The 23,752-nt window shown below is 36.9% G+C and overlaps 1 pseudogene; it reads left to right on the top strand.

The window, feature by feature from the left end:
- The first annotated feature begins 8,714 nt into the window (after nucleotides 1-8,714).
- On the top strand, nucleotides 8,715-9,343 carry LOC137752165 (COP9 signalosome complex subunit 8 pseudogene; annotated as a pseudogene).
- The last annotated feature ends 14,409 nt before the right edge of the window (nucleotides 9,344-23,752 follow it).

Here is a 23,752-nt window from a genome sequence, read left to right as displayed (position 1 = left end):
ATTTTTATGTGGAAACTTTTTCATGGTCTGGGATAGGGAATTAATTTTATTTTTCTCATACTAATAATTAATTATGAATTAATCAGTCTCTCCATGTTCCCAAACAATGCAGGAATCTTAACAGGCTTTTATTTACTTCAAAACTATCCTTTCCCACTATCTATTATTTCCAACTTGTTAATAATGTCATAAAATTATTACGTGAGTATATGTGTGTGTGCTCGTATTCTTAATAAATAAAATTTACCAGTGTGACTTAGTAATACTTGCATTAACAAATTTTTCCAGGTTTTTAAAAAATTTTTCTTGAAGAAGTACATTCTTTACCATTTCTTTAGGCTAAAGTCTGTGGTTAGTCAGTTTTAGAAATTTTTGTATGCCTGAAGTTGTATTTATTTCACCTTCACTTTTGAACAGTTGCTGTGGCTAATGAACTTCAGGTAAAAACTTATTTTTTCTTAACACTTTGGAGATATTATTTCATGTGTCTTACTGCATCTATTATTTCTAATATCATTTTGTTTCCCTTTCATTTATGGTAATTTACCTCCCCCTCTGAAACATTTTAGCATTTCAACTTTATCTTTGATGCATTAAGGTTTCATCAAGCTGTGGTTAAGGTGTGGGTTTTCTCTTATTGATCCTGCCATTGATCTCATGTCTTTTATATTCTTAAAATTATTTATACTTATTTTGTCTAATATAGCATTTTATCCTTACTTTCTCTCTACTTCTTTGGATTTCTTTAAAAGATTTGGAACATCTGAAACTATTCTTTGTTCTCCTCATTCACTTTTATTCATATTTCTATCTCAGATCCTAGACAAGAAGTTGGGCAAGTAGATAGAAAAATCCTCTTCCCACCCCAAACATAAAAAAGGGAACTGTTCACATCCTAGAAATAAAGAATAAACATGTAGACAAACTAGCAAGGAGGAGTGATAGCCACACATCTCACAGGACTGACACAGCAGCTTACATATGCTAGTTCTAGGATTTTAGTACCTGTATCACGTTGCAGTTACAAGAATAGTAGAGATTTGAAAGTGGCTCCCTATGCTACAAAGGAGTCAGGAAAAGACTGTGTTAACCACAGGAAGGAATTGAAAAGTTTATTCCCAACAGTCTAAAGTTGACACATAGATTAAAATAGAGAACTTTTTGAGCCTAAGACTGCACAGCTTATCCTGGAATCTGAAAATGTGTTACATGTTGCAAAACTCATGAACTGAGAAACAAATATAAAAACTGGTGTATAGGGCTTCCCTGGTGGCGCAGTGGTTGAGAATCTGCCTGCCAATGCAGGGGACACGGGTTCGAGCCCTGGTCTGGGAAGATCCCACATGCCACGGAGCAGCTGGGCCCGTGAGCCTGCGCGTCTGGAGCCTGTGCTCTGCAGCAAGAGAGGCTGCGATAGTGAGAGGCCCACGCACCGCGATGAAGAGTGGCCCCCACTTGCCGCAACTGGAGAAAGCCCTGGCACAGAAACGAAGACCCAACACAGCTAAAAACAAATAAATTAATTTAAAAAAAAAAAAAAAAAAGGCGCTCTAGGAGCTACGATTTGATCACTGCCATTTAAAAAAAAAAAAAAAAACTGGTGTATAATCCACTACTGTATATAAAATAGATAAACAACTAGGACCTACTATAGAGTGCAGGGAACTGTATTCAATATCTTGTAATAAACTATATGGGAAAAGAATCTGAAAAAGAACACACACACACACATATATATATATATATATATATATATATATATATATATATATATATGTATAACTGAATCACTTTGCTATACACTTGAAACTAATACAACACTGTAAATTAAGTATACTTCAATAAAATTTTTTCTCAAAGCCGGTGTATAATCATTGACTAACAGTGAAACCATCCACAGTTAAGGCTCTTTAAGCTAAGTCTCGCCTAAGACTCCCTGTGGATAACTCCCACAAAGAGGAAGCTAAGAGACAAATGATAAATCACTTCAGAAAGTAAAATGCTAAGACAGTGCACAGATTTAATGTGTTATAGAGTTTGAAATGTAGTGTTGTTGTGAAGTTAAAGCCTACATTTCTATCATAAAGAGCATCGAAAAATTCAGTACTTGAAATCCCAAAGTGAGTGATCTATGCTAGCAAGACCATTAAGCCACATACTCCTTGAGGATCCCAGGTTCTCTGCATCCTGTTACTCAGTGGCTGACACTGGATCACTGTCAGTTGGGGCTCTGTGGGTGGTTTTGAGAGGCTCTTTCCTACTAGAGAATACTTGAGGGACTGAAGTTGGCTTTGGGGATAAAATAAGCATAGGTTTGGCCATCGAGGCTTGTTAACCTCATTAACAGTACCATTCCTTAGGTTGGTTACATTTTACTGTTCCTCTGCTTGGCTTATCACCCTTTCCTCTTATCCCTCTTTTGCAGTGATGGCTATCTTTCTGCTCTGTAAAATAATAAGCTTATTTGGAAAACAATACCCTGAATCTGATATTTGAACCAGGGTAGATCCCTTAATTTAGCAGCTAAGTTTTAATAGAAGGCTATTGTTAAAGGTGCTGAACATAATACTTAGAGGAACATGAGCAATCGAATCTTCCAGTTCTGAAACAACCCAAAGATTTAGGTTCTAAATATTGCAATTTCTGCTTACAACCCTTACAAATTTTGACTGAGCTTATCTTTGTTATATAATATTTGGTAATAATAGCAAGGTGCAACCAACTGAAAATTCTGGCTCTTTCTAATCACTTCCCTCCAGAGCTAATATGCCCTTTCACTCTGGCATGTGGTCTGACTTCCAAATTATTGGAGGCAACGCCATAATTAATTATTTCCATAACATAACAAGAATTACCAGCTTTCCAACCTGCCGTATGTCTTTTTTACCATCCAGTGCTTGCCCTCTATGTCAATGTCATATATCAATATTTTAGGTATTTCTTGGGGATTCTTCTTTCAGGTAAAAAAAAAATCCCATTTTATTATGGTAAAGAAGTTACTATAACAAAAAGGATCCAAAAGACAGTAACTGAAATAGTATAAAAGTATATCTCTGTTTCATATAACACATGAGTATTCCAGCTGCTGGTGTCTCTCCCTCACGGTCATTCAGAGACCCAGGTTCCTTTCATTTGTTTTCCCCCTTTCACTAGGGTGTCTGCACTTATCTGATAGGTCAAAACTGGGTCATCTCACCACATTTAGATTCCAGACTGTACTGTTTTAAGGACAAGATCTAGAAATCTATTTCACTTTTAACTTCATTCTGTTGACCGAAACTCAGTTACGTACCTATCTCTAACTGTAAGGACATATTGTCATATGTCATATGTTGAGACATCTTGTCACTAGGTGACAGTAATGTTCCTCCTTAAGTTAATGGCTTTATCAATAAAAAGAGAAGAGGAGAACTGATACCAAGGCGACTGTTAGCTGTCTCCCCCTACGATCTAATAAAATAAAGCAGTGACTTAGAATAAGTATGCTTAAAACGTTGGAATAAGTAAAAGACACTTATAATGTTGAAATAAGTAAAAGAAGATATATATATATATAGATTTATACATATAGTATGTTCAAATAAACAAATAGAAGATAACATAAAGCCAGAAAGTTAAGAAACATCATATATGAAAAAAAAAAAAAAAAAAACACTTAAGTAAAAAGATCCAACAAGGAAAAAAAAGAATCTAGTAGAAAGCTCATAAGTATAAAGTTTGAGATCTTAAATTTTAAAAAGTTACTCAATTGAGAAGTTATATGAAAAATGATGCAATAGTAAAAGAAACGTTTATGCTGTGCTTATCCATCGTTGTTTATGCTATCATCCACCATTGTTTTAAGTGTTTTACATATGCTAACCTAGTAAGTATAGACTAGATCAGAAACAGCTAAAAAGAGATTAGTGAATTAAAAGCCATTTATAATAAGGTACAGGGAGTAAAAGAGATGAAGAATAAGAAAAAGAAGATAGGAGATACAAAAGTAGCATTTAAAAATGTACTAACTAGTACTGACAAAAGTGGTATTAACACTCAGTGATTGTTGGTGGATTTAATGTGGGCAAAGCAGGAAATTATTTCGTGAAAGTAACATACCTATTCCATAAAAGTACTAGTACTAGTACTCTCTTCTTCCTCTCCTACTTTCCTCACTCTTCTTCAAACTCCTTTTCCTTCTAAGTGAGTTTTCACTAAGCATGGGACTCATTCTTCTGCTTCTCTCCCTTGTCAGTTTCAACTACTTTTAGCATTTCAACCAACTGTCACTTTTATGTAAATAAGTGCCACATATACATCTCTTATTTTTATTATTGAGTTCCTGGTTTGATTTCAAACTTTTCTTCAATAATTTTCATGTATTTCCCCAATTAACATAAAATCCATTATGCTGCAAACCAGACTGATTAATTCTCTATGAAATACACTCAATTTTCTGCTCAGTTTTCTGTCTTTCCATTAAGCATTCTTTTGCTTATCCAATCATAAATTTTTTTATTCATTCATTCAGTTATCAAATATATATTTAATAGCTACTGTAAGAGAGTCACTGGTGATAAAATGGAAAATGAGAGAGTTAATATTCCTGTACATGGAGCTTAACATTTGTATCTAATAGAACAATCCATAGTTCTAGATCTTCTGTGTGTGTGACTTTGTGTGCACGTGTGCACTATGTAGAAATAAACAGTGTCTTGTGATGGAGATCACCAGCGGTAAACCACAGGTGTTGTCAGGGAAAGCTACTATTTAAGGAAGCCATTTAAACTAGGATGTAAGGCCAGCCATAAAAAAGATACAAGGAAACATGTTGGTAGCAGAAGACAAAGTCAGTACAACAGTTCTGACATGAGAGAGAGAATTTGATTCTATTCTAAGAAGAGAAAGAATAACTGGAATGAAATAAGAGATTGGTATGAAATAAGTTGGAAAGTTTGGCAAAGTCTAAAGCATGGAAACCTTAAAGGTAGAGTTTGGATTCAATTCTGATTGAAATTAGATTTGAATTAGGCAAAAACACATCTGCCCCGGAGATAGAAATTTGTGAATCATCATCACCTAAAGCTTGATAATAAGCAAAATTGCTTTGGGTGACTATAGATAAGGAATAGCTTAGGACAGAAATCCTCTTTTTTTCAATATTTAGTGGTCAAAGTGGAGGCTCTCCCACATGGTGGAGGGGGAGTTGAAAGAGTGTTCAGCAAGACAGAATGATATCAGGGAGAGTTTTACTATAAAGGTAAGAGTATTTCAAGGAGAAATAGTCAGCTGAATATGATGCTACTGAAAGAGAGAATTAAGGTAAAGCTAAAAAAACATTTTCAACTGGAATTGACAAAATAGGTCACTGATGACTTGGGTAAAACCACATTTGGAAAGGGAAGAACATTTCATTCAAAGGATCCAAATTTTATCTTTAGTAAATATTTATATGGAACTCTTTCTAAAATATGCTCTTTACTATTTTCTTAAATTAAGAAATCTAAATAATTTAATCTCTATTTAAAGGCTCAATAATCATTAGTTAAATTACTGCTTATATTTTTTATACTGCTGCGATATGATGCTTTGGAGGTATGTGGGGTTGTTTATTCCCACTCTATCTCTAGATAAGGATATGTGTGTCTTTGTGCCTGTCTGTGTCTGTGTGTGTGTGATGGTTGTTTTGTTGATTTGTTTTTTTTTAATATTTATTGGCTTTTAAGCATTTTCATTCTCCTCTCTTTATGTTGGGCTACATGGGCTACACAGCATAACTTCTTGCTTTGTTGGCCCAGTTAAATACATGCACACTTGATTAAAAACAAAAAAGAACTGCGCTCAAGTTTCAGTTAATATGTATATAACTTTGTGTGGTTTATTGAAATAAGAGGTTTAGGCAAGTTTTCTCATCAGTAAAAAATCCCATACCGTCTTTTACAAAACGGTTGCGAGAAGCAAATAAAGTCCATGAAAGCTTCATTAAAACCATAAAACACTATGTAATTATAGACACTCATTATTAGATAATGAATATTGTTAATTATAGAAATCCCAACTCTTCTTAATTAATTTATTCTTTGTACTCTTCTCTGAGCTAGAAATTTTGGTGAAGATTTTTATTATGAGTAGTCTAAAATAGAAGAAATAGTTTTAGGTTGGAGAAGCTCTTATTTTGTTTTAACTACAAAGGTTATTTTGGTTACACACCCTTCTCTTTCCCTTTGTGACAGTGTTGTTAGGTTGTGCAGGTCACCTCTAAATGATATCCAGAAGTAAGGGGTGACTGTACACGGGTTTTGCTGAATATTATGTAAAAAGTTTCATGAAAATGAATGGCATTTTTCCCTTTCATTGTATTGTTATGTCTTCTCTTTTAATTCCAAAGATGATAGTGCAATAAAGAAGACATAAGCTGTATCAGTGGCAGCTATGTTAAAACATTGGTTTTCTATTCAAAATACCCATTTTGTGGGCCCAGGAGCTTTGTAATACAGTTTGCTACTTAAGAAAATAGTTGCTCAATATGCTCAAAGAGCAAAACTTGAATTATCTAAACAACTGTCAGAGTGGGAAGTATAAGGGCAGATTTTGTTCTCCTGTTTGTTTATTTGCATAAACCTTTATGTCATTGCTGCCATGAAATGGATATTTTAGGGGATAAAATCTTATTGTGAGCCAGTTTTTAAATATGAATTTCAATTTTAATTAAGTTAATTAAGAATAAACACCTGTGGAATGACCTCCTAAATATGGAAATGACAACATAGACCAGAGTCAAAATTTAGGGTATCAACAAGTAAAATTTCCTTCTCTTTCAGATTGCATCACTTCTTGATTTTGCAATATAGAAATATCTTTAAAGATTTGTATTCCAGGGCTTCCCTGTTGGCGCAGTGGTTGAGAGTCTGCCTGCTAATGCAGGGGACACGGGTTCGAGCCCTGGTCTGGGAAGATCCCACATGCCGCAGAGCAACTGGGCCCGTGAGCCACAACTACTGAGCCTGCACGTCTGGAGCCTATGCTCCGCAACAAGAGGGGCCGCGATAGTGAGAGACCCGCGCACCGCGATGAAGAGTGGCCCCCGCTTGCCACAACTGGAGTAAGCCCTCTCACAGAAACGAAGACCCAGCACAGCCAAAAATAAATAAATAAGTAAATAAAAATTAAAAAAAAAAAAGAAAAAAAAAGATTTGTATTCCAGAGAAAAACAATCTATGGCTTTATTTTCTAAAATTATTGAAGCTCTCTGTTTACTGACAATAGTATCAGGGCTGCAGACAAACAGTAAATTCCAAAATATGTTAATAATTTTGAAATTATTATTATAAGTAATATTTTTGAAGGGGAAGTGTGTACATGGCAGTGAGAACTTTTCCATTGTCTAGATAAATATGGCCCCAGCTTAGCCTAACAAGGTCTACAAAGTATCGTGACTCTATTGTTAGGGAACTAATATGCTCCTCTAAAGAGAGGTTTTGTTTTTTGTTTTGTTTTCGCTTTCCCTACATTATCAGAGGGTTCACTGAAAATGAGGCTCTGTAAATTTTTATCATAACTGAATTAACGTTTGGAGATAGGCTAGACATATGGCAATCTATCAAAAAATTCAAGTTCGTGAAGAAAATTGGAATGGTGGTCCTTCTAATTGTACTCAATTCCTAAAACCCTCACTACAGAAGATTGTCTTACGAGTGAAGAATTTTATCAAAATCACTAACTAGAAAAAAACTAGACCCCTCATTTTTCTGTTTTTGTTTGTTCGATTTGTTAAACAAAAGAAAAACACACAACTGCTGAGGAATGGATAGGAATAGTGTTTGAGAACATCTCAGGTACTATGAAACCAAACTATTCAGAAGTTTAGAATATGATACGTTAGAAATAAGTGGAGAAAGATTGTGGAGAGGTGACAATAAATGTGGATTTTATCTTTCTGATGTTAAATATTATGTTTATAATGCCTTACTTTCAATCTGGACTAGATGAAATAAATTTGCAGAGGTGGTTGTTAGTGTCCATATTTATTTTTTTTTACAGTCAACAGTTTTATATATAGATGTACTATCCAATGATGTTTTAATAGAAATCAGAATACGTATTTGTATTCCCCTAAGGCTAAATGGGGCTTAACAATTGTGGGTTTTACATCACTAATTTTCCTCCCAATTCTAAATGTTACCAATATGAGCAGTCATTACTTATGTTCACTTTAGGGAGGGGAAAATTAAGTCATGAAGAACAATAGTTACTTTTACAAGATCAGACTGTATCAGGTAAAAAATACTGGAAGGACATTTCTAACATCATTTATATTCAGCCATAGCTCTTTAGTTGCTGTAACACTTGAGTGAAAATTTCCCTTAAGCCCTATTTTTCTTCAAGAGGTGGAATGAAACATTTTGCAATACTGAAGCAGGATTGTAGTTATTTCCCAGATGGAAAGTAAGGTCAAATTTAACAAGGCTATTTAGATTGAAAAAGACAAATAGCAAATAATAATTTGTAGAATAAAAGAAGAAATAATAAATTTACTTCTTGCCTTCAAATTCTAAAACCCTATGAAATATGGAAAATAGTGAAATTAAAGTTAAAATTGGTTGAATAACTTCAAGGTAAACAATGCAAAATGCTTATGCAGAAATTATTTCCCAGACTTTTATTTAAAATATGCCCAAGCTTGAGTCTGAGGTCCGGCTCGGTGGGGAGGTTCGGCGGCGGGACCGGCCGGGAAAATGCTAGTGGAGGTGATGGCTGAAAGTTCCTTTAGTTTCAAAAAGTTGCTGGATCAGTGGGAGAACCAGGAGCTCAAGGCTCCAGGAGGAATTGCTACACCCGCAGTGTATGTCGGCTTCTAGCTTTACATCTGCTTTATGATGACATGAATAATGCAAGATATCTTTGGAAAAGAATACCACCTGCTATAAAACGTGCAAATTCTGAACTTGGGGGAATTTGGTCGGTAGGACAAAGAATCTGGCCCAGAGATGTCCCCAGGATCTATACCACCATCAGCGCTCACCCGTGGTCTGAGACGGTCCAGCCAATCATGGAGGCACTTAGAGATGCCGCCCGGAGGCGAGCCTTCGCCCTGGTCTCTCAAGCATATACCTCCATCATGGCTGACGATTTCGCAGCCTTTGTTGGACTTCCCGTGGAAGAGGCTGTGAAAGGGATCCTAGAACAAGGATGGCAGGCCGACTCCACCACAAGAATGGTCATGCCCAAAAAGCCAGTTGCAGGGACCCTGGATGTTTCCTTTAACAGGTTTATTCTCTTATCGGAGCCTGCCCCCATTCCACCCATCCCCAATGAACAGCAGTTAGCCAAATTCACCAATTATGTGGCTTTCCTCGAAAACTGACTTATCATGCTGAGTTCAAGATCCACCTTCAGAATCCTGAATACTGACAGAAAAGTGTAAAATTTTTATTTTCAATTTTATTGGATGAATTAAGCACCTCAGCATTCTTTACTGAGTATGTGATAAAATACATATAAAATATAAAGTATATTATATATATTTTTGTCCTTAAACATGCTGAATTGTTGTTGAAACAATTCTCATTTTGTAATATTTGACAGTTTGGATGGAGCCCGTCAATATTAGGCATTTATATTTCCTAGTGACTCATAAAATACAGCTCTCCTGCTTCATGTAGAACAGTGGTTGTCAGTTGTTTTTTTCTGCCTCAGCACACAGCACACTCCCATCTCTACCATAAGTTGATAGTTACAGTGATGCATCTGGGGTTTGAGGAGGACTGTCCCCAGGGGCAGTACCTGAAGTTCTGGGGACTCTAATTCAGCCCTTTTGGAGAATATGCTCTTTTTCTCTCCCCTCCTGAGAATCACAAATATGAAATGCTGAGATAGAGCTGAGGAGCAAAGGCCATCTCCCTAGTAAACCAGCTTGTTAACTTTAGATTTTTTTCTGAGAGTGTGAGTACATCCATTGCTGGCAGTAGAGGGCTTGCCATGAAAATGCGACTTATTAAAGACATTCATGAGAAGTATTAAGTTGTAATATTTCCTTTCAGAAGAAGGGAAATGTAAGTGTGGAATGCATTGTTTGGGAAAGAAGCTATTAAGTGATACACTTTGTACGACTGTCCTGTAGCCTATTGGTTGCTTATATTTATCCCTTGGGTCAAGTTCTGCCCTTTGGAGAAATACTGAACAAGTCTTTCATTTTTTGTGTGACAGCTCTCTGAATATTTGAAGTTGTTTATTGTATCTTCAGGTTAAAACCACCCCCTAGTTCATTTATTCTGCGTTTGTTCAATAAATATTTAATTGAATTCTTTAAAAAATTAAAAAAAATAAAAATAAAATAAAATATGCCCAAACTTATATAGTCAAACATTTAAGACGTTTTATAGATTATAGTAAAATAAATTTGAAACTTTAGATACTTTCATTCTCTAATTCATTTTTAATTCTCCAACAGACATCTTAGATATGTATAGTGTCACTATTACACAAGAGAAAACAGAGCCCTTGAACAGATTAAGTCATTTACTCAAGGCTACAGATTTACTAACAACATACTTGAGGTAAGAATGCTCTAAGTCTTAATCCATTGCTCTTGCTAGTACATCAGATTGACTCTTAGCCACAATATTTTTCTCCCTCAAAAATGTTTCCATTCAGAATTGAAAGCAACCAGTGTGGGGTTTTGGCATATGGTGGAGTAAAAAGGCTGGCAAATCTTATCCCCACAAAACAAGTACACAAGTTGACCAAATTGTCAAAAACAACCATTTTAGTGCTCTGGATATTGAACAGAGGCAAGCAGCAAATTGAGTAGTGTTTACACACAAAACACTGTTAGAAGTTCCAGTAAGAAAGGTAGACGTCTTGCCCTTTCTGTGTGAAGCTGCTCCTATCCCTCTCTACCCAGTTCCATTGGCACTGAGAACTGCAGAAATACTCAGCACAAAATGACTTCATCCAAATCCCTGCACTAAAAAACTTGACCCAACTCTAACATGACTTCTAGGAGCTTACGGCCATGTCCCTAGAATGACCCAGGCCCTCCTTAAAATGATTGCCTGAGAAAGCTTGCAATTATAAATCCTTCCTCTGCCTTTCTGAGATGTATTGATACATCTTCTACCATCCAGAACTGTCTCCTCAAGGGCCTGGGAGCTGTCCCTTCAAAACACAGACATTCAGAAAAATAATTTTCCTCTCTTATCTCCCAGTCGCCATGGGAGGGTAAGTGCCTAATTCCTGTGGGTGTCTTGCTCCAAATTGCACAACTGCCTCCCATCATAAAGACTGAGGAATTTGTTTCTCCTCTGCTTAGTAACAATTACCAAACCCAGATGGACTGGTCACATAGACCAATACCCACCCCCACACTTACAACCCTTAGTTGCCTTTCCTTTATCTCATCCTAGTGTTTTAAAGGTCTCCTACTTTTGTTTTGGTGGAATTGAGCTCAGTTCTCTACTGAAGACTTTTTCCCCTGCTATAGAAGAATCTGAATAAAATATGTTTTTACAGCCTTTAACTAGTAGCTGGCTTTGTTTCTCTTTATCAGCACAGTAGATTTATCAAGGGTTTGTTTCTTTTTAATAACACACTAGATTTATTCAAGTGGGACTAACTCTGAAAAACAGCAGCTTTGCTGACAGAGGAGGGTGAATTAACTTCAAGTGAAAAACAAAAATCCACACCCAGCAGCCCTGTTACTGAAAGTAGCAAACCTAGAAGAAAACAAATAGGGGTTCTAGTTGAGGTAAGTGGAAGAGAATTCAAAAATTTTAGATATACAGTTAATGAGACAATCATAGAAGACCTAGATAAATCCTTCATCACCTACACCTGGGAAACTAGGAAACAATAGGTATGTACTAGGAAGACCCAAGAGATCAAGGGCAAAGTAAAACCTGAGGTAGATATTAAAATTGCCTGAACTTTAGATGCACTTTCCAACCTACACACTAATCTACAGATAGAGAGTGAAAGTCTTCAGAGAATAAAGTTACTGCTCTGCCCAATCATTGGCTAATCACTAAGCTAGGCACACACAGGAGCAACCCCTAGGAATCCATGGTTAAAAATAAAAATGAGACAAAATTTAAAATACTGATAAGAGATATCAGGGGCTATACATCACAAGAGGAAAGAATTTGTAAATTAAATAAGGCAACTTTTTAAAAGTTTAGAAAAACATTAGAATCTAGAGCTTCTAATTAATTATATCTAAAGGTCCGCTTGTCAATAAAAAAAAATATGAGTGCAAAAATTCAGAAAAGTGTGACCCATCCTCACAATAATAAAAGCAGTCAATAGGAACTGACTCTGAGTGGGACCAGATTTTGGATTTAGTAGACAATAATTTCAAATTAGTTATAGTTACGGACAAAGAATCCTTTAAAATTATGTTTCAAGTATTAAAATATTATTAAAATTACACAGATATGGAATTTCAATAAAGAAACAGAAACAAAAAAAAGAAAGCAAGTGGAATCTCTAGAGTTGAAAACTAAAATAACAAAAATGGAAAATATAGTAGATGAGCTTAACAGAAAATTGAATAGGGACTTCTCCCTAATCAGTAAACTTGAAGATATATCAGTAGAAATTATCCAATTGAAAAACACAGAGAAAAAAGATAGAAAATGTAACTGTTATGAATATATACACACCTAACAAAAATGTATCAAGATACATGAAGCAAAGATTGACAGAACTGAAAAATGAAATAAGGAATGACCAATTACATTTGGAGATTTCAATATCACCCTATCCATATTTGAAAGAACAATAAACCAATAAATCAGCAATGATATAGATCTTATCAACACTATCAACCAACTTGATCTAATTAACATATATAGAACATTCCAGCCACTGACTGTAGAATACACATTATTTACACTACATTACATTATTACATATGGATTATTCTGATGGTTCACCTCTAAAATTAGAAAAAAATTAAATGAAAGTATGATATATATAATGGAATGCAGCTATTGAGTAAAATATGGCTTAAATTGGAAATTTAGGTATTAAACACCAATATAGAAAAGAAGAAAATTCTCAAATCAATAACTGAACTTATGTCTTTAGAAACTGGAAAGATAAGGCCAAATTAATCCCAAGTGAGCAAAAGGAGATAAATGTTAGAATCATGGAAATCAAGGAAATTGAAAATACAAAAAATAAAGGAAAAAAACCAATTTAATCAAATGTTGTTTTTTTGAGACAATCTATACAATTGATTTAAAAATTTGCTTGACAAACCTAAAAAACTAAAAAAAAGACAAAATTTCTGAAACCAGTAATGAAAGAGAGGACATTACTATCAACCTTAAAAACATTGAGATATTTAAGGAAATATTATGAACAGTATTATGACCAAATTAGAAAACTTAGATGAAATGGAAAATTTCCTACAAAGACACAAACTTCCAAAACTAACTCAAGAAGAAATAGAAAATCTTAAGAGATCTATAATGAGCAAAATATAGCATTGGTGATTGTAAAACTTGCTGGAAAGAAAAGCCCAGGCCACATGACATCATGGGTGAATTCTATCAAATATTTCAAGAATATATAATACCAATCTTACAGAACTTTTTCAGAAAAATACAGGAAGAAAAACACTTCTTAACTCATTCTATGAGACCAATATTACCATGTGCTATAGACTGAATATTTGTGTTCCCCCAGTATCTATATGATGAAATGTAATCCCCAATGTGATAGCATTTGGAGGTGGGACATTTGGAAGGTAATTAAGTCATGAGACTGAAGCCCTCATGAATGGAATTAGTACCCTAATAAAAGAGACCTCAGAGAGCTTTTTTGCTCCTTCTGCCATGTGAAGGTACACTGAGAAGACAGCTGTCTATGAACCAGGAAGTGGGTCCTCACCAGATACCAAATATACTGGTACCTAGACCATGGGTCTTCCCAGCATCCAGAAATGCGAGAAATACATGCTTGTTGTTTATAAGCCACCTAGTTTATGGTATTATGTTACAGTAGTCCAAATATACTAAGACATGCTGTGTTGAGGGCAAAATTCTAAAGATGGTCCTTCCCCCTAAATACTCTACTCTGGTTATTCAAATTATAACTCAGGTACTACTATGAAGTAATTTTGAAAATGTAATTTATGTCCCAAGTCAGTTGACCTTAAAATATTCATAAAATCCATGTGGGTGGGATCTATTCACATGAACTCTTTAAAAGCAGAGTTTTCTCCAGCTGGTAGCAGAATTCAGAGAGACGTCTCCTGTTGACCTTGAAGAAGAAATCAAACAGCTATGTTGTAAACTGCAGATGGAAGAGCGCAGCTCCCTAGATGTTGAGATTGACCATCAGTTAACAGCCAACAAGGAAATAGGGAGCTCAGCACTACAACAGCAAGGAAATGAATTCTGCCAACAACCTTAGAGCTTGGAGAGGACCCAAGCCTTGGATGGGGACCTTAGTACCAACAAACATCTTGATTTCAGCTTGTGAGATCTGAATAAAGGATTTAGCTAATTGGCCTCCTAACACATGAAAATCAGATAGTAAATGTGTATTTCGTTAAGCCACTAAATTTGTAGTAATTTGTTATGGTAGCAATAAAAAAACAAAACACTCTGACAGCAAAGCCAAAGATATCACTAAAAAAGAAATCTGCAAACCAATATCCCTCATGAACATAGATCATTAATAAAATATTACTAAATTAAATGCAACATCATCTAGAAAGGATTATACACCATCACCAAGTAAGATTTATTCTTGAAATACAAAGTTTGTGTGGTATCATATATCTCCTGCAGGCCCCTGACATTTTGGAGCCAACCAAGATGAGACAGAGAAAGATCCTGAGCTCCCCCCCTCCCATGGATTCTCCAAATATATAGCTACACATGGAGGAATTTCCTCTGAAAGATAGAAAGAGAGAGAGACAGAAACTACCTTAGTGATTCCTAAACATCAGAGGAATGAGAAAAATACCCACATTGAAACATGTAGGAAAGGCTGAAACATACTCTCACCATAAACTCCAATCCCCACACAGTGCTGTTCAATCAGGAGAAAACCCCCAATCCAGTTTTTTCCTTGAAGAGCAGAGGGACTGGACCTCAGTTCTAGCACCCCAGCTTTTAAGGCCCCTCCCAGATGGACAACCCCCCCAAACACATAGCTCTGAAAGCCAACAATGTTTGTGCTCACAACATCCACAAGATTGTAGCAAACAGGAGTGGCATCACCAACATGGTGACATAGGTTGTTCCTGACTTCACTCCCCATCAAATGAAAAAAAAAAAAAAACAAAAAACAAACTAACAGCCATTCAAGAGCAAGACACAACTGAGAGAATCCTTGAAACTAAGAGTGAAACTGAAGGACTCCCTGGGCCACAAAGACCAAGACAGACTTATTAGAAGGGTAAGAGAAGCAGCTTCACATTGACCATATTGCCCTTCCCCAGGTCAGTGTGGAACCACATGGAATGGTGTCCCCTGAGCCTACAGTTCCTCCAGTGGGAAAAGAGAGCCTAGGGGATACAGGCATCCCCCATCCCTTCATTGTGGTTACTTTGCAGGAACCCCTACTCTGATCTTGTACCACAAACATTGCAGGAGAATCTGCAGGACTCAACCACTGGGAATCTGACTGTGATGAAGATGCTCGGAGGGTCTTGCAACAACCACCACATGGATTCTGGCAGACCAAGCTCATACCTGCAGTGCCCAAGTAGGATGCCAAGCCAGAAGCATTGCTCATCTGCAGAACCAAGCTGGGGGCACAATCTGATCAAGGAACTCAGCAAGGTGCACATTGGCCTGGTTCAGATCCTCAAACAAGGAGTTGTGCTCGCCCTAGAGCCTGGTTTGCCCACTCCCAGGCAAGGAGTTGAATTACTGCCCCACCCCCTGTGGAGAGATTTCTGGCATCATCTGACAAGGAGGACTGGCAACAATTCCTGGAAGCAATGTGGCCCAGTGGCACTCAAGCCAAGAGACAGGCGGTCAGAGGCAATAGTTTGCAGAACAAAGTCAGTGGCCCAGTTCAGTCAGGAAATTTTGGGGGTAAGTCAGCTTAAGACAGCAAAGAGCTTTACTAGATTTAGACCTTCACTGCTGTGCCCAGGCAGGGAATCTAATTCAGAGCCCTGTTCATCACTGAATACAACCATCATCTTGTCCAACCAGGGAACATAACCAGAGAACATAGAAAGCTGCATAGCCCACTCAACAGCCTTAAGTGTAGTGGCACTAGAACAGAGAGCATATGATATGGCTTTCCCAAAGGCAGAGCAAAACCAGTGGCCTCACCCAACCAGGGAACTCAGTGTACACTCTGGCCTGATTCAGGTTCCCAAAAAATGTACAGCTGTACAAGCCCTGGGCCTTATTTGGCTGCCCTGCCAGAGTAGGGAAGCTAATTCATAGTCTATCTACTACTGAATACAGTAACCATTCCCAACCATCCAGTAAGCTTGACCAAAGATTCCAGGCAACCATGAAATCCTTCCTACAGCCTCTCTTGGGTAGAGAACCAAGACAGAAGTCCTATCCAACTGTTCTCAGTCAGTGGCACACCCCCGTCCCCATCCTCAGAATTTGAACAGTTGTCTCCCCTCAAAATAGACCATAATAGCAAGCCTTATCTGCCCAAGGACATTACCAGTAAACACACCCAGTAACCCAAACTGAGTTGATTGGTGAAGAGCTGTCTCTGAAAGGCAAACCTCTAAAGTTTGGAAGAGGAGCTTGATTACTCACATGCACAAATATCAAAGTAAGGAATCAAGGACTACAAAATATGACACAACCAGAGAAAACTACTAAAGCTCCAATAACTGACCCTAAAGAAATGGAGATTTATGGAGTGTCAAAGAATTAAGAATAATCCACTTAAGGAGGTTTAGTGAACTAAGAGGGCACAAAAGACACACAGACAATTAAATGAAATTAGGAAAACAATACACGAGCAAAATAAGAAGTTCATCAAGGAAATAGCAACCACTAAAAAAAAAACCAACCCAGAAATCCTGAGTTGAAAAATACAACAATTGAACCCTAGAATTCAATAGAGAGTCTCAAAAGTAGACTCAATCATGCAAAAGAAAGGTTTAGAGACCTGGAGGAAAAGACAATGGAAATTACCCAGTCAGAGGAATAAAGAAAAAACAATGAAAATGAGGGAAGAAAGTCTACAGGAATTATGAGACACAATGAAAAGGAACAAATTCTCATTATGGGAATTTCAGAAGGAGACGAGAGATAGAAAGGGAAAGAAAGTATATTTAAAGCAACAATGGCTGAAAACTTCCTGAACCTGTGTAGAAAAATGGACATCCAGACCCAGGAGACCTAAAGGACTCCAAAAAGGCTGGAACTGAATAGATCTGAACCAAGACACTATAATTAAATTGTGAAAAGTCAAAGACAAAGAAAGATTTTTTAAGAGCAGCAAGAGAAAACAGAGGAGTTACATATAAGGGAATCTTCATAAGATTTTTGACAGATTTCTCCACAGAAACTTTTCAGGCCAGGAGAGAATGGGATGACATACTCAAAATACTGAGGAAAGAAAAAAGTCAACCAAGAATTCTATACCTGGCAAAGCTGTCCTTTAGAAATGCAAGAGGAATAAGGACTTTTTCAGACAAACAAAAGCAGAGGGAGTTCATTACCATCAGACCCACCTTACATGAACGCTAAAGGGAGTTCTTTTAGAGGAAGTAAAAGAACAATAATTAATGTCACAAAAACACAAAAAAGTAGTGTAAATCTCACTAGCAGTGGTAAATACATAGCCATAGTTAGATTCTGAAATATGGTGATAGTGGTGCATAATTCACTTTACATCTCTATTTGAAAGTTTTTTTTAAAAAAACGAACTTAATAAACATAACCATAACTACAACAAACCGTTCTTAATAACACAATATTAAAAACATGTAAATTATAATAGCAATAATCTAAATTTTGAGGGAGAGGACAAATAAAAATGTAATGTTCACAAATTTCTATTGAAGTTAAGTTGCTATCAGTTTAAAATAAGGTGTTATAAGTTTAAGATATTTTATGTAAGACTCATGGTAACCACAAGGGAAAATTATGTAGTAATTATACAAAAGAACATGATAAAGAAATCAAAGCATACTGATACCCAATTACATCGGAACACACAAAAAAAGCAGGATAAGAAACAAGGAAAAATGGATCTACCAAACAACGAACAAAATGGGAATAGAAAGTTTTTACTTAATACTTACTTTAGATGTAAATAATTTAACTTCTCCAATTAAAAGACATAGAATGGCTGAATGGATTAAAAAAAAAAAACAAGATCCAATCATATCTGTCTCTAAGATACTCTCTTTAGGCATAAAGACACATACAGACTGAGAATGAGGGGATGGAAAGACATATCAAGTAAATTGTAATAAAAAAAAAAAAAGCTTGGGTAGATATATACTACACTATAGACAAAAGAGTTTTAAACTAAAAATAGTAAAAACAGAAAAGAAAGTTATTATATAATGATAAAGGGGTCAATACATGAAGAAGATAAAAAATTAAAACTATTGTAAATATTTCTTCACCCAATACTGTAGCATTTGAATATATAAAGCAAAACTAACAGAGTTTAAAGGAGAGATAAACCAGAATACAATAATAGTTGGGGACTTTAATATCCCATTCTTAAAAATGGATATATCACACCTATATTTAATGGAATTGAAAGAAGAAAATTGTATGATCATCTCAATAGACATAGAAAAACATGTGACAAAATTCAGCATCCATTCATGACAAAAATTCTTAAAAATTAGTCATATATATCTGATAAGGGGTTAATATACAAAATATATAAAAATTCATACAACTCAATTGCAACAAACCAAATAACCCAATTAAAAATGGGCAAGGTACCAGAATAAATATTACCCCAAAGAAATATGAGAGGGGAGACCTTCAAGATGTCAGGAGAGTAAGACGTGGAGATCACCTTCCTCCCCACATATACATCAGAAATACATCTACATGTGGAACAACTCCTACAGAACACCTACTAAACACTGGCAGAAGACCTCAGACTTCCCAAAAGACAAGAAACTCCCCACGTACCTGAGTAGGGCAAAAAAAAAAGAAAAAGAAAAAAACAGAGACAAGTGGATAGGGACAGGACCTGCACCACTGGGAGGGAGCTGTAAAGGAGGAATAGTTTCCACACACTAGGAAGCCCCTTCACTGGAGGAGATGGGGGTGGGCCGGGGGGAAGCTGCAGAGCCACGGAGGAGAGTGCAGCAACAGGGTTGCAGAGGGAAAAGCGGAGAGATTCCTGCAAAGAGGATTGGTGCCGACCAGCACTCACCAGCCCGAGAGGCTTGTCTGCTCACCCGCCGGGTGGGGTGGGGGCTGGGAGCTAAGGCTCGGGCTTCGGAGGTCACATCCCAAGGAGAGGATGGGGTTGGCTGTGTGAACACAGCCTGAAGGGGGCTAGTGAACCACAACTACCCAGGAGGGAGTCCAGGAAAAGTCTGGAGCTGCCTATGAGGCAAGAGTCACTGTTCTGGGGTGCGCGAGGAGAGAGGATTAAGAGCACCACCTAAACGAGCTCCAGAGACGGGCACGAGCCGTGGCTATCAGTGCGGACCCCAGAGACGGGCATGGGATGCTAAGGCTGCTGCTGCCGCCACCGAGAAGCCTGTGTGCAAGCACAGGTCACTATCCACACCTCCCCTTCCGGGAGCCTGTGCAGCCCGCCACTGCCAGGGTCCCGTGATCCAGGGACAAGTTTCCCGGGAAAACACATGGTGCACCTCAGGCTGTTGCAACGTCACGCTGGCCTCTGCTGCTGTAGGCTCGCCCCGCATTCCATACCCCTCCCTCCACCTGACCTGAGTGAGCCAGAGGACCCTAATCAGCTGCTCCTTTAACCCCGTCCTGTCTGAGCGAAGAATAGATGTCCTCAGGCGACATACAGGGCCAAATCCAAAGCTGAACCCCAGGAGCTGTGCGAACAAAGAAGAGAAAGGGAAATTTCTCCCAGCAGCCTTAGAAGCAGCAGATTAAATCCCCACAATCAACTTGATGTACCCTGCATCTGTGGAATACCTGAAGAGACAGCAAATCATCCCAAAATTGAGGCAGTGGACTTTGGGAGGAACATTATATATATATATATATTTTTTTTTCCTTTTTCTCTTTTTGTGAGTGTGTATGTGTATGCTTCTTTGTGTGATTTTGTCTGTATAGCTTTGCTTGTAACGTTTGTCCTAGGGTTCTGGCTGTCAGCTTGGTTTTTTTTCTTTTTTTTATTACTTTTTAATATTTTTTATTTTTAGTAATAATTTTTTATTTTAATAACTTTATTTTATTCTATTTTCTTTCTTTCTTTCTTTCTTTCTTTCTTTCTTTCTTTCTTTCTTTCTTTCTTTCTTCTTTCTTTCTTTCTTTCTTTCTTTCTTTCTTTCTTTCTTTCTTTCTTTCTTTTTCTCCCTTTTCTTCTGAGCTGTGTGGCTGACAGGGTCTCCTTGCTCTGGCTGGGTGTCAAGCCTGTGTCTCTGAGGTTGGACAGCCGAGTTCAGGATATTGGTCCACTAGAGACCTCCAGACTCCACATAATATCAAATGGTGAAACTCTCACAGAGATCTCCATCTCAATGCTAAGACCCAGATCCACTCAAAGAGCAGCAAGCTACACTGCTGGACACCGTATACCAAACAACTAGCAAGACAGGAACACAAACCCACCCATTAGCAGAGAGGCTGCCTAAAATTATAATAAGGTCACAGACACCCCAAAACACACCACTGGATGTGGTCCTGCCCACGAGAAAGACAAGATCCAGCGTCACCCACCAGAACACAAACACTAGTGTCCTCCACCAGGAAACCTACACAACCCATGGAACCAACATTAGCCACTGGGGGCAGACACCAAAAACAATGGGACTACGAACCTGCAGCCTGCGAAAAGGAGAACCCAAACACAGTAAGATAAGCAAAATGAGAAGACAGAGAAACACACAGCAGGTGAAGGAGCAAGGTAAAAACCTACCAGACCAAACAAATGAAGAGGAAATAAGCAGTCTACATGAAAAAGAATTCAGAATAGTGGTAGTAAAGATATCCAAAATCTTAGAAATAGAATGGAGAAAATACAAGAAACGTTTAAAAAGGACCTAGAAGAACTAAAGAGCAAACAAACAATGATGAACAACACAAAAAATGAAATTAAAAATTCTCTAGAAGGAATCAAGAGCAGAATAACCAAGGCAGAAGAACAGATAAGTGACCTGGAAGATACGATAGTGGAAATAACTACCACAGAGCAGAATAAAGAAAAAAGAATGAAAAGAATTGAGGACAGTCTCAGGAACATCTGGGACAACATTAAACACACCAACATTCGAATTATAGGGGTCCCAGAAGAAGAAGAGAAAAAGAAAGAGACTGAGAAAATATTTGAAGAGATTATTGATGAAAACTTCCCTAATATGGGAAAGGAAATTGTTAAGCAAGTCCTGGAAGCACAGAGAGTCTCATACAAGATAAATCCAAGGAGAAACACGACAAGACACATATTAATCAAACTATCAAAAATTAAATACAAAGAAAAAATATTAAAAGCAGCAAGGGAAAAACAACAATGAACATACAAGGGAATCCCCATAAGGTTAACAGCTGATCTATCAGCAGAAACTCTGCAAGGCAGAAGGGAGTGGCAGGACATATTTAAAATGATGAAAGGGAAGAACCTACAACCAAGATTACTCTACACAGCAAAGATCTCATTCAGATTCAATGGAGAAATTAAAACCTTTACAGACAAGCAAAAGCTAAGAGAATTCAGCACCACCAAACCAGCTTTACAACAAATGCTAAAGGAACTTCTCTAGGCAGGAAACACAAGAGAAGGAAAAGACCTACAATCACAAACCCAAAACAATTAAGAAATTGGTAATAGGAACATACATATTGATAATTACCTTGAATGTAAATGGATTAAATGCTCCAACCAAAAGACACAGACTGGCTGAATGGATACAAAAACAAGACCCATATATATGCTGTCTACAAGAGAACCACTTCAGACCTAAGGACACATACAGATTGAAAAATGAGGGGATGGAAAAAGATATTCCATGCAAATGGAAATCAAAAGAAAGCTGGAGTAGCAACTCTCATATCCAATAAAATAGACTTTAAAATAAAGACTATTGCAAGAGACAAAGAAGGACACTAAATAATGATCAAGATATCAATCCAAGAAGAAGATATAACAGTTGTAAATATTTATGCACCCAACATAGGAGCACCTCAATACATAAGGCAAATACTAACAGCAATAAAAGGGGAAATTGACAGCAACACAATCATAGTAGGGGACTTTAACACCACAGTTTCACAATGGACAGATCATCCAAAATGAAAATAAATAAGGGAACACAGGCTTTAAATGATACATTAAACAAGGTGGACTTAATTGATATTTATAGGACATTCCATCCAAAAACAACAGAATAAACTTTCTTCTCAAGTGCTCATGAAACCTTCTCCAGGATAAATCATATCTTGGGTCACAAATCTAGCCTTGTTAAGTTTAAGAAAATTGAAATCATATCAAGTATCTTTTCCGACCACAATGCTATGAGACTAGATATCAATTACAGGAAAACAACTGTAAAAAATACAAACACATGGAGGCTAAACAATACACTACTTAATAACCAAGAGATCACTGAAGAAATCAAAGAGGAAATCAAAAAATACCTAGAAACAAGTGATAATGAAAACACAATGCCCCAAAACTGTTTCCACTAAGACCAGGAAAAAGACAAGTTTGCCCACTCTCACCACTATCATTCAACATAACTTTGGAAGTTTTAGCCACAACAATCAGAGAAGAAAAAGAAATAAAAGGAATCCAAACTGGAAAAGAAGTAAAGTTGTCACTGTTTTCAAATGACATGATACTATACATAGAGAATCGTAAAGACTCTATCAGAAAACTACTAGAGCTAATCAATGAATTTGGTAAAGTAGCAGGATACAAAATTAATGCACAGAAATCTCTTGCATTCCTATACACTAATGATGAAAAATCTTAAAGAGAAATCAAGGAAACACTCCTATGTATGATTGCAACAAAAAGAGTTAAAATATCTAGGAATAAATCTATCTAAGGAGACAAAAGACCTGTATGCAGAATACTATAAGACACTGATGAAAGAAATTAAAGATGATACAAACAGATGGAGAGATATACCATGTTCTTGGATTGGAAGAATCAACATTTTGAAAATGACTATATTACCCAAAGCAATCTACAGATTCAATGCAATCCCTATCAAACTACCACTGGCATTTTTCACAGAACTAGAACAAAAAAATTCACAATCTGTATGGAAACACAAGAGACCCCTAATAACCAAAGCAATCTTGAGAAAGAAAAATGGAGCTGGAAGAATCACACTCCCTGACTTCAGACTATATTACAAAGCTACAGTAATCAAGACAGTATGGTACTGGCACAAAAACAGAAATACAGATCAATGGAACAGGATAGAAAGCCCAGAGATAAACCCACGCACGTATGGTCATCTTATTTTTGATAAAGGAGGCAAGAATATACAATGGGGAAAGACAGCCTTTTCAATAAGTGGTGCTGGGAAAACTGGACAGCTACATGTAAAAGAACGAATTTAGAACACTACCTAACACCATACACAAAAATAAACTCAAAATGGATTAAAGACCTAAATGTAAGGCCAGACACTGTCAAACTC

This window comes from Eschrichtius robustus, chromosome 18, assembly GCF_028021215.1.
Source record: "Eschrichtius robustus isolate mEscRob2 chromosome 18, mEscRob2.pri, whole genome shotgun sequence".
Classification (NCBI taxonomy): domain Eukaryota; kingdom Metazoa; phylum Chordata; class Mammalia; order Artiodactyla; family Eschrichtiidae; genus Eschrichtius; species Eschrichtius robustus.
Note: the sequence above shows the minus strand (reverse complement) of the source record. Positions and strands in the feature narration are given on the sequence as shown.